General features: G+C 38.7%; 1 protein-coding gene across 7 annotated transcripts in view; it reads left to right on the top strand.

The window, feature by feature from the left end:
- Positions 1-14,183, top strand: part of LOC309647875 (uncharacterized protein) — a 420,689-nt gene that overhangs the window by 53,205 nt on the left and 353,301 nt on the right. For 6 of the 7 annotated variants that reach the window (XR_014256334.1, XR_014256335.1, XR_014256336.1 and 3 more), the window contains exon 2: positions 8,359-8,464. The exons of the other annotated variant lie outside the window; for it this stretch is intronic. The gene's annotated coding sequence lies outside the window, so the exon portion shown is untranslated. The remainder of the gene's footprint in view (positions 1-8,358; positions 8,465-14,183) is intronic. 7 annotated transcript variants of the gene reach the window in all.

Raw genomic sequence — 14,183 nt, 5'->3', positions numbered from 1 at the left:
TTACCAATATTTTCTAACATAATTCTTTACTATATTCTGGAAGCACTAGTGCTATACTACTGATACATACACATATATACATATATATTTCACATATACATAAGTGACATATATAAATTATATATAATGTATGTTATACACACATCTCAAATTTATATTTATACACATATTCATGTACATATATCATATACACATATATTCTGAAAACATGGACTTTGAGTGCTCTGAGAGTATGTTGTTAACAACTGGGTGAATGATGCGCCACTGTACTCAACAGCTAGATTTAGTAACCGTAATGATGCCTTTTATTGTAGACAATAAAATGAGTCTGCTCTCCAGGAGGACCAGGTTGGAAGATCAGGAATTCTGTTTTGGGTGTGTTGGGTATGAAACTCTTTTGAGACATCCAAGTGAAAATATTGGGTAGGTGTTTGAATGTATATATCTGGAGCTTTGAAAGGAAGTCTACACTAGAGATAAGTAATTGAGAGTTGATGTTTATATAGTCATTGAAGCCAGAAAGCAACATTTCCGTCACATTCCTGCAAGTCAATAATGAACTGGGGCTGGGTTTCCCTTTGAGATGGTAGATTTTTCCGTCATTGGAGGGCTTTTCCTGGTCTGTTTCACTGGATTAGGTTACCTGCCTAGCTCCTGAGGCACTGGGAGTGCAGTCACGGGTGTAGGGTGGGAGGAGAAGGGGACCCATGACTGGAGACTTGAGGAAATCCAACATTTAAAGGCTGGTAGATGAGGAGAAGTCTGGAGCTGAGCTAGAAAAGTAGTGGCTGGAGAGGTAAAAAGGTAGAGTCATAGAAGTAAGGAGAGAGAGAAGTGGTCAGCATTCTAAAATTCTTCAGAGAAATCATGCCCATTGGAGATGGAGATAATTGATGATCTGAGGGAGGGTGGTTTTGGTGAGAGTAGAAGCCAGACTAGAGCGGGTCGAGGAGTGAATGAGGGGTGAGGAAATGAAGGAAATAATGTGCACACTGCTTTCGAGAAGGGTAGCTTTGAAAGTGAGGACACAGATAGGGATTAGCTGGAGTGAAGTAAGGTTGTATTGAAATGGGGGTTAAAGAGGTGGGCCTGGGAAGGATAGTTGGAGGAAGAGAACTAGAAATATCCCTCATACATCAATGCTTTAAAAATCCTCTTTCAATTTTAAGTGGTTTAAACTATATTCTGAAACATTAGAGAAATGAAAAATGAGTGTTAGCGCTTTATTAAAAACAAACATAACCGGGCTTCCCTGGTGGTGCAGTGGTTAAGAATCCGCCTGCCAATGCAGGGGACACGGGTTCGAGCCCTGGGCCAGGAAGATCCCACATGCCACGGAGCAACTAAGCCTGTGTGCCACAACTACTGAGCCCGTGCTCTAGAGCCTGCAAGCGACAGCTGCTGAGCCCATGTGCCACAATTACTGAAGCCTGCACACCTAAAGCCCATGCTCTGCAACAAGAGAAGCCACCGCAATGAGAAGCCTGCGCACCACAACGAAGAGTAGCCCTGGCTCTCCGCAACTAGAGAAAGCCTGCGCACAGCAACAAAGACCCAGTGCAGCCAAAAATAAATAAACTAAATAAATAAATAAGAAAACATTAAAAAAAAAAAAAAAAAACATAACCAAAATAGTTGGCTTGTGGGCAACTTATGTCAAATTGTACAGCTCAAATTGAAAAGGAGGTAAATATAAGAGAATTTTCTTCTTGAATTATTCAGACCAATGATTCATGTGTTCATTTTGCTTTTAACTAAGAAAATCTTGTCTGGCATGCTACTTTATTTATCACTTGAAAGGAGAAGTCTTGTAATTTGTCTCACTTATTATCCAGATAAAGTGTCTTTGACAAAAAGGAGAGGAGGTATTTTTGCATGATCCTAATGCAAAGATGGATTCTCTATCTGACCCGGATATACTACTTCTAAAAACTGTTATTTTCTTATATATGGGATAGGAATAAAAGCAAGGATTTTCTCCACAGAAACATTTCGCAGATTCTTTTCTTGGGCACAGATATCATTTAACCGCCTGGCTCTATCCTCCATCTGCTCAAAGGAGGCTCTCAACCCCAGGACAGTTCTCTTAAGTGTCCCTGTGACTCCCCAGGGAATGTTTCCAGGTGCTGGGCAATATTTTACAACCTCGTGCCACTCCACTGGGTACTTCAGTCTGCTCTTGGCATGATGTGGTAGCTGCTGGGGGTGCTGCCCAAACCTACTGGCTTGCTGCTGATTTGTCTCACTCCAGGAAGAAGGTGCTCCAGAGTCTAGTGTTTTCCATAGACCATGGCCCAAAGCCCTCAGGGTGTGATGATTTATGCTGGAATGGGAGAATGGGACTGAAGGACTCTCTCTCCTTTTGTGTTAAGATCTGTTGGAGGGCTCACAGAGCAGATTGTCTTAGGCCCCACCATATTCTGAGGGAAGCAGCTTTTTCTTACCGCTTATGGTTCTTTTGCCCTTAGAGTCAGATGTGTGTGTTCAGAGGCTGGGCCAGAGATAGAGATTCCCTCCCTATATCTATCTTTGACCAGAAGGGTCATCAGAATCAGTGGATTCTCAGGTTCACCTGCTGAATCATTATTTCCATAAGTTTGTTCCATGCATGTTCATTTTCAACAAATCCTACCTATCTGTCTCTATTTATCTATCTATCATCTATCTTCCTATCCTCTATTATCTGTTTGTCTATCTATCTAATCTGTCTACCTTAGATTGAATGTTTGTGTCTCCCCCAAATTCATGCATTGAAATCCTAACCCCCCAAGGTGATGGTATTGGGAGGTAGGGGCTTTTGGGAGGTGATTCAGTCATGAGGGCAGAGCCCTCAAGAATGGAATTAGTGCTCTTAATAAAAGAGGCCTGATAAAGCTTCCCTTTTCCACCATGCAAGTTTACAGTGAAAAGATGGCCATCTAGGAAGTTAGCTCTCACCAAATGCCAGGTATGCTGGCATCATGATTTTGGCTTTTCAGTCTCCAGAACCATAAGAAATAAATGTTTGTTGTTTATAAGCTACCCAGCTTATAGTATGTTGTTACAGCAGCCAAACAGATGAAGACACACGCATATACACACTCTCTCTCTAATCTATCTTAACTTATTAATCCATTCATGACATTTTTATCTATATTTATTGAGCATATGCTATTAACATAACAGTGATGCATTAATTCTTCGGAGAATTCCTCCAGGGATTTTTTTTTTTTTTTTTTAAGAGTACATAGTTGCAATAGTGATTGGGAGCAGTGTGTTTCAGTGTCGGTTTTTCAAAATTATCTGTTACCAACAAATGGGAAAAGCTGTGATCTATAGAAGAAAAAATGTGCAGTTATATTTCCTCCATGTATTTCCACTAGCCCACTGACTGAAATTGAAAGTGCTTTATTACAATGGGTGAAAATTTGGAGAGAATCAATCATTCTGCATAATCAATCTGCACAATATTGCATCAGAGGCAATAGCAAACTGAACTACATACAAAGCCAGACTTCATGCTTTGAGAAAAAAAAAGAATAATTACTATAAGTGGGACTTTTAGACAAAATTTCCAAATGACATATAGGTAACATGGAAGAAATAGATATTTAAAGAAATTTTTTAGCGTTTTTTTTCCCTTGTCTTTCTGAAGGATGACTTATCGTGGCTTGGAGGAAATTTAAGGAACTGAAACATTTAAAGAAATAGATTAGATATTGGCAATTACTATGAATAAATGAAAATGGTTCATAGCACAGAAAATATCTTGGAAGATTGTGCAGATTTAGGAAAGAAAGTGATCAAGACTCAGGTGATGCCCTGAATAACAGAGTCATGTAAGAAAAGTAGGAAAGAACAATCAATATGAGAATACAAACTCTGAGAGCTAAAGTGTAGTCTCATGGCCAAGAATTCTCATCAAAATCCTTATGAAGATGTTTCCCCTTATTTTCCTTATAACATCAATGTGTATTTGTGTATCATATACGTACGATTGATTCTTTCATTCCCTCAGAGAACTGGAAAGATTTAAATACTTTGCACTTTAGAATATTACATGTCTTGGATGTAGCACCTTTGTTCTATATAGTGTGTATGCTTTTTCTTCAGTACACATAATTTTTAAGCTATATTTCTCTTTTTCACTCAGTTGTCTTTCCTATAATTTAAAGTCATAAAATTGCATTGGTTTTTATTTTCAGTGCATTAAGCCCTCATAGAAAGACTGTTTTATTTTTTTACTTGTGGAAATTTCTTGCTGTCACATTTTGGCATTCTTCCACGCAATAAGCAGTTGTGTAGCACTGGCAAGTTTCCATATATCTAGTTCTAAAGAAATGTACCCTTCACTGTGTATCTACCATTTCCTCTTGACCCGACCTTTCTCTTTGACCTGGCTTGACTTATCTAATTGTGATTGTGGTGCCAAGTTCCTTCTGCTTGTGACCCACCACACACACATACACACAAATCCCTGGGAGACGTTGACTTTTGGGGGGTAGTTATAAAGGTAGAATGAAGAAGTTGGAGAGTAATGACAGGAATCGAGTAGATATTGCAGAACAAATTGATTCAAATGACGAGCTACTCTCATTAAACATATTCTGAGTAGGCGACATAATAGATTCACTTCTTTCCTTTTCATGTGGCAAGTGGCTACTTTTGCACACTGGGGAGAAGAGTCCATGTCTGTTTTGTTTCCTGTCCTTTGATTCAGGCTATTCTATATTGCCAAGAACCAGAAAAGGCTGGAGCCATTGTGCGCTGACATAGTCCTCGGAGGTCCGTTGGGAATAGTGGCAGCCAAATTCTTCCCAAAATGGAGGCAGTGCGGTTTCTGCTGGCCCACCAGTGTCCGCCTACCTTATTTAAAAACCTATTTACCTTCCCCAAACTGCAGATGAAATACAGAGCCCTCTCCAGTTTCTGTCATCATCACCATCTTAAAAAAACATGGTTTCTTTTAGTGATCCAGCACTGTATTAATTTTTTGCCAGACAGAAAGAACACTTCTCTAGCCTTCTGTGAAGGTCTTTTTTTCTCTCCAGTCAATCCATAGATTCCTTTTTCTATAGTGCTGCCTGAAATATCACTGATTTATGGTGAATTTAATTTTAACCACCACATCTCCTCCTCCCTTTCCTTTGTTCCTTTGTTCGTTCGTTTCTTCCTTCCTTTTTCCCTCCCTCTCTTTTTTTTCTTTTATTCAATACATATTTAAGGTCTATTTGCTTAACACGCCAGGTACCAGGGATGCAGTGGTGAAAATGTAACACCAGGAAGCTATCGTCTAGAAGGGAAGAAAGATATTTTGAAAATTAGTAAATTGTAGTTGTAATAAGCACTGCAAAGTGCAATAATATAAGTGTGAATAACAGGATGAAGTAACCTGCCTGTGGAAGTGATGTTTAAAAGGAGAGCTGGAGAGTGAGTAGAAATTATTGGGACAAAGGGTACGAAGGTAGAGTCAGAATCCACAGGAGTGTTTTCAGGCAGAGAGAATGGGATGTGCAAAGGCCTTAAGACCCAAAGGAGCAGGGTTGACTCATATCATAAAGAGGCTAATGAGGCCTGAATTCAGAGTGAGTGAAGTGAGTCTGAGATGTTATGCAGAGGCCACACGGACCAGGTTGTCCTAGTTAAGAGTTGTAAGGTTTATCCTATTGTAAGAGGATACCTGAGATGGAACTAAAGAAAACAGAGACACAATGCACACAGATATTTAAGAAGGATAAACTGTTGTTCTAATATTGTCAGCAATTTGATTTTTAAAGATGAAACTATCAATTTATCTTCTTGGTTCTGGGGAGAACTGTTTTAGTGTCTTAATCACGATTGTATAAGACAGGCTGGAACCTGCTCTTCCAAGGGAAGTGTAATGGGAGATATTTTTGCCAAGGGAAACACCTCATTCCTGCTCTATAGAGAGTCTTGCTGCTTCTCCCCAGTGATCTCAGGCCTGTGGATTTAGACAGGAGGGTGAAGAGTAGACCCACTTTCATAGGAGTCATGGGCATTTCTGGGTGGAAGAGGATTATGATCCCTCTTAGAGTTCCAAGTTATTATACCCCATCTGATAGATTAGGATAATGGAAAGAATGAAGAGCTTCCTCTCCCTTTCATCCAAAAGAATGTATCAGTGCTGTAGTCTGGGTCTGGTCAGAACACAGAGGCATTGTGTGCATTCTGAATAGGAAGGGTTTCAAGACAGGGAAATCGAGGCTTATGCAACTGTTGAAAGCACTGCAGGAGCAAAGGGCAGGAAAGCTGCACTGATGATCTCATCCCACAGCAGTGATTTCCATGATTCTGAAAGAAGCTCAAGTTACTTTGATCCTCATGTCAGCTCACGTGTCTATCTGCAACTGCCTGCACCTGCCTCCAGAGGGTAACAGCCTCTCCATCTCTTCTGCCTTCTAGATCTCACGCAAATGCCTCTCATTGGTAGACTCTAACTTATAATCATACAAGGAAGTGGATTCTGGAAACGGAGTTCCCGGTTTGTGTTCTGTGATGCATAAGAGACCTTTGGAGAGGGTGACGATGATGTCAAGTTGACCAAGGGACAGTCCAGCCCAGATGGTGACCCTGGCTCAACAGCAAAGCCTCAGCTGCTGTGAGGGAGATAGGGTTCCCAGTAGAACAGGCTCCCACTTTGAGAGTGTGGATGTGCCTCCTTGAGACTTCCTGTAATAGCCAGGGTTCTATGGAGAAACCAAACCCCAGTAGTGTGTGTGTAGAGAGAGAGAGAGAAAGAGAAATGGAGACAGAGAGAGATTTATTTGAAGGAATTGGCCCATGTGATTACGGAGGCCGGCAAGTCTAAAATCTGCAGGGTGGGCCATCAAGCTGGCAGAATCCCCTCTTGCTCAGGGGAGGTCAGATTTTGTTCTAGTCAGATCTTTATCTGATTGGATGAAACCCTTCCACATTATGTGGGGCAATCTGCTTTACTCACAGTCCACTGATGTAAATGTTAATCTCATCAGAAACACCCTTGACCAAGTATCTGGGCACTGTGGTCCAGCCAAGTAGACACATAAAATTCACATCACACTTCCCTTTCTTCATTTATACCTGAGAAGTTCCACCACTGCTAGATGCTGTTCTGAAATAAACAAAAAAATTTTAATCAATATGCCCCAAATTAAAAATTCATGGTCTTTTTATGTATATATAGTTCAGTCCAACTCTTTTAAAACAGAGTGTGATAATTATTTTTTCCCCTTTCACTTAGATTTAGGAAAGAGTAGAGACATCTCTTTGTGCTGTACCCTCTCAATATTCAATCATTCATTCATTCATTCATTCAGTCAGTCTTTCAACAAGTATTTATTGAAGATATAGGCACTGAGGCTAGTGCAGTGATATGGATAATAGATTAGATCCAGAAAATAACATGTTAAGCTAGGGAGCCACACAAACATTTTGTGGTAACTTGTGAAAAAGAATAAAGGAAACTGTAAGTGCAAAAGATATTAGATTTATAAGCTTGCAAGAGCTGATCCAAGAAGCTTTATAAAAGAGTAAAATTTTACAAGCAAATTAAACAAGTGAAAGTTTACAAATCTTAGCAAATCATGATGTCTGCAGACCTGTTCCCTGAATAATCAAAGATGAGTCAGGACAATTGTTTATTCAAACAATTTAACGTTGACCAACTAACATAGTTTATTTAGGAAGCAAATGCCTTAGTAAAGAATATACAGACCATAATGCATATTTAATGACTTTTTCATTGCTCCCCCAATATCATTTCCTTTGTAAGAAAGATCCTGATTTTACCGACTACTGTCTTGCCAACTACTGTGCTTTTCAGGAGGATAACTGCCATGGTTGATGGAGGATTATTATGTTGAGAAGTTGCTGAGAGGGTAGTTTCTGGCCATATGAGAGTGCACATTTCATGGCAGTATCACCAACTCTATAGTATGAATAAAATTGAAACAAAACTGGCAAGTAGATTTCTAAGAGAGTTCCCAATGACCCTCACCCTTATATAATACTCTTCCCTGGGGGTGTGGGTGGCACCTGTGAATATGATGAGATGATTATATTACACTATACGGCAAAAGGAAGATTATCTTGGGTGGGCCTGGACTAACCAGGGAAGCCCTTTAAGAGTGGAGAGTTTTCTCCGGCTGGTTCCAGAAGTCAGAGTTTCAAGGCAGCAGAGACATACTCCTGTTGGCCTTAAAGAAACAAATGCTGTGTTATGGAAAGGGCCACTTGTCAGGGAACAGTGGGAGGCCTCTATAAGTTACAGATGTCCTGGTTTACAGCCAACAAGAAAACAGGGACCTCAGTCATTAAACCTCCAGGAACTAACTTCTGCCAACAATACAATGAGCTTGGAAATGGATTTTCTTTTTTCAGAGCCTCCAGATGAAAACTCAGCTCAGCTGACCCCTTTATTTCTGCTTTGTGGTTCACTTAGTAGAGGACCCAGTCACACCATACCGGACGTCAGAACTACGGAATTGTGAGTGAATTAAGAGTTGTTGTATTAAGCTGCTAAATTTGTGGTAATTTGTTGTGTAACAAAAGAAAGTTAAGACAAAAAGGAAAACAAAACAATATCCAAATTTTATTTCTTTTGGATGTGATATTGTGCTGAAATTGGTCTTGTGGTTCCATCGTTCTATTCAGGTCATGTACAGTAAGGTATGATCTCATTGGTGAGGTGACATAGCTGGAGGTGGGCCTCCCATAATGGAAGGGTGGTTCCTTTAGGAGAGGCCCACTTCAAACCTTGTAAAATCGAGGAACAAGTTAAAAAAGGGTATTTTCCCCATAAATTTTCTGAATGTGTGGGTCACTATTTGGGTCACTATTTTTTTTTATCATTAATACTTCTATGAACATGGGGTTTAGAATAGTCAGCTAATTTATTAGTTAGTTCAAGACTTGATAATACTTCAAACTCAAGTATGTGACTCACATAATCACTTTGTAATGTTCAGTTTAGAGCTGCTGAGGGCTAATTCTTTTTTTTTTTTTGTAAAATAATTCACTTTCTAACTGGTAAGCCATAAATCATCTTCAAAACCTTTTCATAAGTTCAGTATAATAGTTTGAATAATCAGAATTATATTTATTTCAAGAGAGGCTGAATAAATGATACAAATGTGAAAAGTTAGAGACTCCTTGAGAAAAACGTAAAATGCAAATCTAACTTTATACATTATTCTTTTTTTAAAAAATATTTATTTATTTATTTATTTTGGTTGCATTGGGTCTTAGTTGTGGCACACAAGATCTTTGTTGCAGCATGCAGGATCTTTTTAGTTGTGGCGTTTGGGATCTTTAGTTGTGGCATGCAGACTTCTTAGTTGCAGCATGCGGGCTTCTTAGTTGCAGCATGCGGGCTTCTTAGTTGCAGCATGCGGGCTTCTTAGTTGCAGCATCCATGTGGGATCTAGTTCCCTGACCAGGGATAAAACCCGGGCCCCCTGCATTGGGAGCGTGGAGTCTCACCCACTGGACCACCCGGGAAGTCTCCTGTACATTATTCTTTATCTTCTTTCCCTATTATAAAACGTTTAAATATTTAATTCCTTGAAATTCTGACACTGATCTCTATACAAAGTCTTTCAGCTCTGCTATCATGCATTATATATTTAGAATAATTGCATATTGTATTAAGACAGAATAGATCAACGATCTTTAATTACTTGTTAGCTAGAAGGTTAGAGCTGCAGCTGTGGTTATTCTTCTCCTTTTTCTTCTGCCTATGACTCAAGATCCCTTATCTCAAAACCTCCTCTCACACTCCATACTCAGACCCTTCGCTTCATGTCCAATCATCTTTTTCCCTTTAATTCTCATCCTTGACCTTTCCTCACCCTAATTTTCCATGAGCTTTTCCTAGCTTCCTCCTTTTAACCATTATTTTACCTACCTTTTCTCATAGACCATTTCTTTCCATCACTACTGCCCTCCCACCCCCCAGAAATTAATTTCTTTCCTCTTCTCTGTTTTTCTTTTTGCTAAATAGTTACTTAACTCTAGAAATGTATAAATTCCACACAGAGATTGGGCCAGGATGTAACTGATTTATACAAGTAAACCTCTTTCCTTATTTTCCTCTCTTATTAAGAACCTTCTCACATCCTCAACATAAATGATGAATACATCCAGTTTAATCAGCCTACCTTTATCTTCTCTCTCAACTTCTAGCTCTTACTTCATCACTATAAATTGCTGAATACCTGTGCGTAATACCAGGGCTAGATTGTGCAAAAGTTGGGACATTCAGAATGTTACTTAAGAATTTTACCTGCATTTTCTAGGATCCTATCAGAGATCTGCTGAAAAAGAACAAGAGAACATAGGGTTCTGCTGGATCAGATGATACCTTTGTGCACAATGGCATAATCAACCATGTGGGTGCAAAGCTTAATGAGGAGAAGAGACCTTCATGCAATTTTGAGTGAAGGTGGCCTTTCCTGTGGAAGGTTATAGCATTGTGTCAAGGTTTATGACTACAAAAGGGATGTGTGGGCTGCATCCAGCCTCAGCTCATCCCCTTTGCTGGGCCATTTTGTGCAGTGAGCAACCTGCACGATTGTATGTGGCCTGACTGGGAAGTGTGACTCCAGTAAATGTAGAACAAGCAGAGGATAAAGAGTAAGGTTTATGTTATGAAATGTAACAGCAATTCATATTTCCTTGGAAAGAATTAAAATTTACTAAAAGTCTTTTTCAAGCCAAATACTGAAAGTATAAGGAATGATCATTAAGGTTTATAATAAATTAGGCATTAGAAATGTGTATTTCAGTAGGAAATGAGAGTAAAATTGGGAAAGTAAAGGTAGGTAGATGGGGTATAGAATACTGTTCAGCAAACTTTTTGTTAAAATGCCAGGTAGTAAATAGTTCAGGGTTTCTGGACCATATAGGCTCTCTGTTGCAACTTTTAAACTCTGCTCAAAAGCAGCCATAGAATATTTGTAAATGAACGGGCATGGCTGTGTTCCAGCAAAACTTTATTTACAAAAGCGGGCTGGGAGGGGCTGTATAGAGTATTGAGAGAAAAGGGTTCACGGAGGCATTTGGTTGGTGTGAATCTGCTGTTGATGCAGAAAGAGCTCTAAATCTGAGTAACAAGTGTTCATAAATTATCAGACAGATAAATTCCACACAGGTTGAAAAAGAACCTTTTGATAACCAATTTGAATTTATAGATCTACAAACACCAGGAATGGAAGTTTTGTCAGGCATTTATTTCTGTTAAATCTCCTGTAATATATACACTTGAAAAGATTAAAAACTGGACTAATAGACTATATTTCACATAAAATGTTACTCTTTAAGCTTCTTTTTCAGTGCTCAATTTAAACAATATATAATGGATGTATATTATGATCCTTTGGGTCATGGTGAATTTTATTCCCTTTGCTTCATAGCAACTAGCTGATATCAGAACTGACCTTTGTTGCAGCTGGCCTTGCTAATGGAACTCAGATGGTTTGCTCAGATAAGTAATACTTCGGGGAAAATTCATTGTAAGCAAAATACTTGAAAAGATATGAGAAAGGGCAACACTTGGGCTGTAAAAACAGACTTTATATTTCTCCATGGAAAAAACTTTATGGTCCTAGCATTTTACTCATTCCCTAATTATCTAAATATGTTATTCCATAACATAAATATTAAGATATTTTTGCTCTTTGAGGGCAAATTGCCCTGAGTTATCAAACTCTCAGATCTTGAAAAGGATCAGTCTTGAAAAGATCCTTCTCCTTCTCCTTCTCCTCCCGCCCCTCTCCTTCTTCCCCTTATCCTTTCTTTTCTGTGTATCTGCTTTCAGGATGAATATAGACTGTTCCAGCAAAGTCTTTATAAAAACTACGTGAAAGAGGTGAGCGGTGATGGGTTATGGGCAACTGGACATCTGGGCCTTCGTGTTTTCTGCATGGAGCAGAATTCCTTTGGCCCCACCAGCCCTCCTGTATTGTTTATTGTAGTCTGTAACCTCTCCTTTCACTGAAAGGGGCAAATTTATGAAGGGGTTCACACAGCTTTTCTGGTTTTTAAGGCAACTAAGGCCAGCTGGAATACACTTTATTCACTGTAATACACTTTATTTCATTAGATTTTTATATTCCAGTGAAAACTGGCTGTTAAGAGGCCTCAGAGGCAGGGTTTAGATTTTGATTGTTATTTACCACTGCTAGAAAGAAATTAAACAAATTCTAGTGAGGACATAGCTCGGTGAAAAGAAACCTTTCTCTTCCATAGCACATTGATGAAAAGAAAGCTCAAAGTTACAAGGATTTTCTGAATTCCATTGACTCTTTACTGCTAATTAGTAGCATGACTTATTTGAGTGCGCTTGATACTTGCTTTGACTTGCTTTTAATATCACTCTAATTTCCCATGGAACCTTTTTGTTCTAAACTTGCTGCGGATAAATATACAAACTATGGACACGACCAGTCTTGTTTATTTATGAAACAAAGTTTTGTTTTTATTATGTTTGGAGTTCATTTCTAGGCAGTTAAAGGAAAGAAGTAATTAGTACCTTCTTCGAAGGCCATTTTGAAATTTTATGAAAAAAAAGTATGTGATAGAAAATCAATCTGGGAATGCAGTGGGTGAACTGATTCTAATCCTACTCAGTGTATGATGCTAGATGGATTTTCTAGTACTGGTTGTGGGGTGGGGATGGCGTATTTCTATGGGGTTGGAGACTAACAATTGTAGCTTGTATGCCTTTCCTGTCTGTGTGGTCTCTGGAACAAGTAACCTAGAGAGAGTGTGCCACTGAGAGGGCTAGCAGGGATGAAGCTAATGAATATTCAACAACGTGGCTCTGCTTATCTCCTCAATGTGATTCAGATGTGATGCGAGAAAAAGGTGAATGCAGGTTGTTGGTGAGAGGAGAACTACAATTTCATCCAGTACTTGAAAGACGTTAATTTCCAGCAGCATAGATATTTGTCAGTGACACCTTAGAGCATTAGTTCAAGTCTGTGCATTTATTAAACGGTTCTTTTTTGAAGAACCACCCCAATGGCTGCTAGACATAGAACTCTGCTGCTCCAAGTAAATCACTGGTTTACACCAGATCTTGACATTTACAGCCCATCTAGCATAAGATGCTATAAATATAGGTTTTGGTTATTTACTTTACAGTAGAAATATTCAGTGTATTATGAATTTGTATTTGTTAAGACTTGGGGAACCTTTTGGTTAAGATTTCTTCAGCATATTTGCTGCTACTGAATTTTTTTTTCCCTTTTGGTTCAGCGAAGGTGATTCCTTTAGGCCCTGTGACTAATTTCCCTAGATCCAGAGATTATCTAATGAGTTCCTCAGAAAACTTTGGAACAAAATTAATTCAAGATTTACTGAGTGACTAATGTAATCATATCTCTGGGGAAATAAGCTGACCCCTAGTTTACTGGTTAGTTGCAAAAAATTCTGGCAATGAACGGAAACAAGGATAAACATCTATTATTTAAAAAAAACCCATCAGGGACCCTTGATGTCCATATGAAACATAAACAGCCTCAGTTTTAAAGTTTCCTCCCAAATAATGACATTTCTTCCTTTGCCATCATAATTTATCTGTTGATAAAATTTACCATGTGTATTCATGAGAATATGATTTATAAGGTTAAGATGTAGACTGGATCTTTATCATGTAAAAGCTTCTAATGGATTGTTTTTGGAAGAGTAACCGTGAAAAGGAATGTTTGCTTAGAGCACAAGTTGGGAAAACATATGTAACCATGAAGGATATTACTGGAATACAAGAAAAACTAACATCACCAGGTTCATCTGTTTCAAACTTTGATGCATCAGAAGAAAATCAATCTGTGATCCAGAAGGCACTTTAAATAGTCAAAGGATATTTTTTCCATGAGACATTTCATATTTGTGCTTAGATAACGCTTCAAATATTTTGAAAGAACATAGAAGTGCTATGGAAAAAAATCACTCTATTTTTTACGATCTAAATGATCGTAACTCATAGTCCTGGCCAGGATTTTGTTTTCTTAAAACTATTGCCTGCACATATAATGATGATTGATATGGTAGTCCTTAGTCCATACATATGTATGCTGTGTGTGTGTGTGTGTGTGTACGTGTATGTGTGTATAACTTGCATGTGTAAAACCGGTCTTTTTGCACTTTATGAGTTTAACTTGGAATCCAATTCTAAGTGTTTATCTTTAAGGCCTACAATAACA

Source organism: Balaenoptera physalus, assembly GCF_965194825.1.
Source record: "Balaenoptera physalus genome assembly, chromosome: 18".
NCBI classification, from domain to species: Eukaryota; Metazoa; Chordata; class Mammalia; order Artiodactyla; family Balaenopteridae; genus Balaenoptera; species Balaenoptera physalus.
The sequence above is the reverse complement of the archived record's forward strand: the minus strand, read 5'-3'. Positions and strand labels throughout refer to the sequence as shown.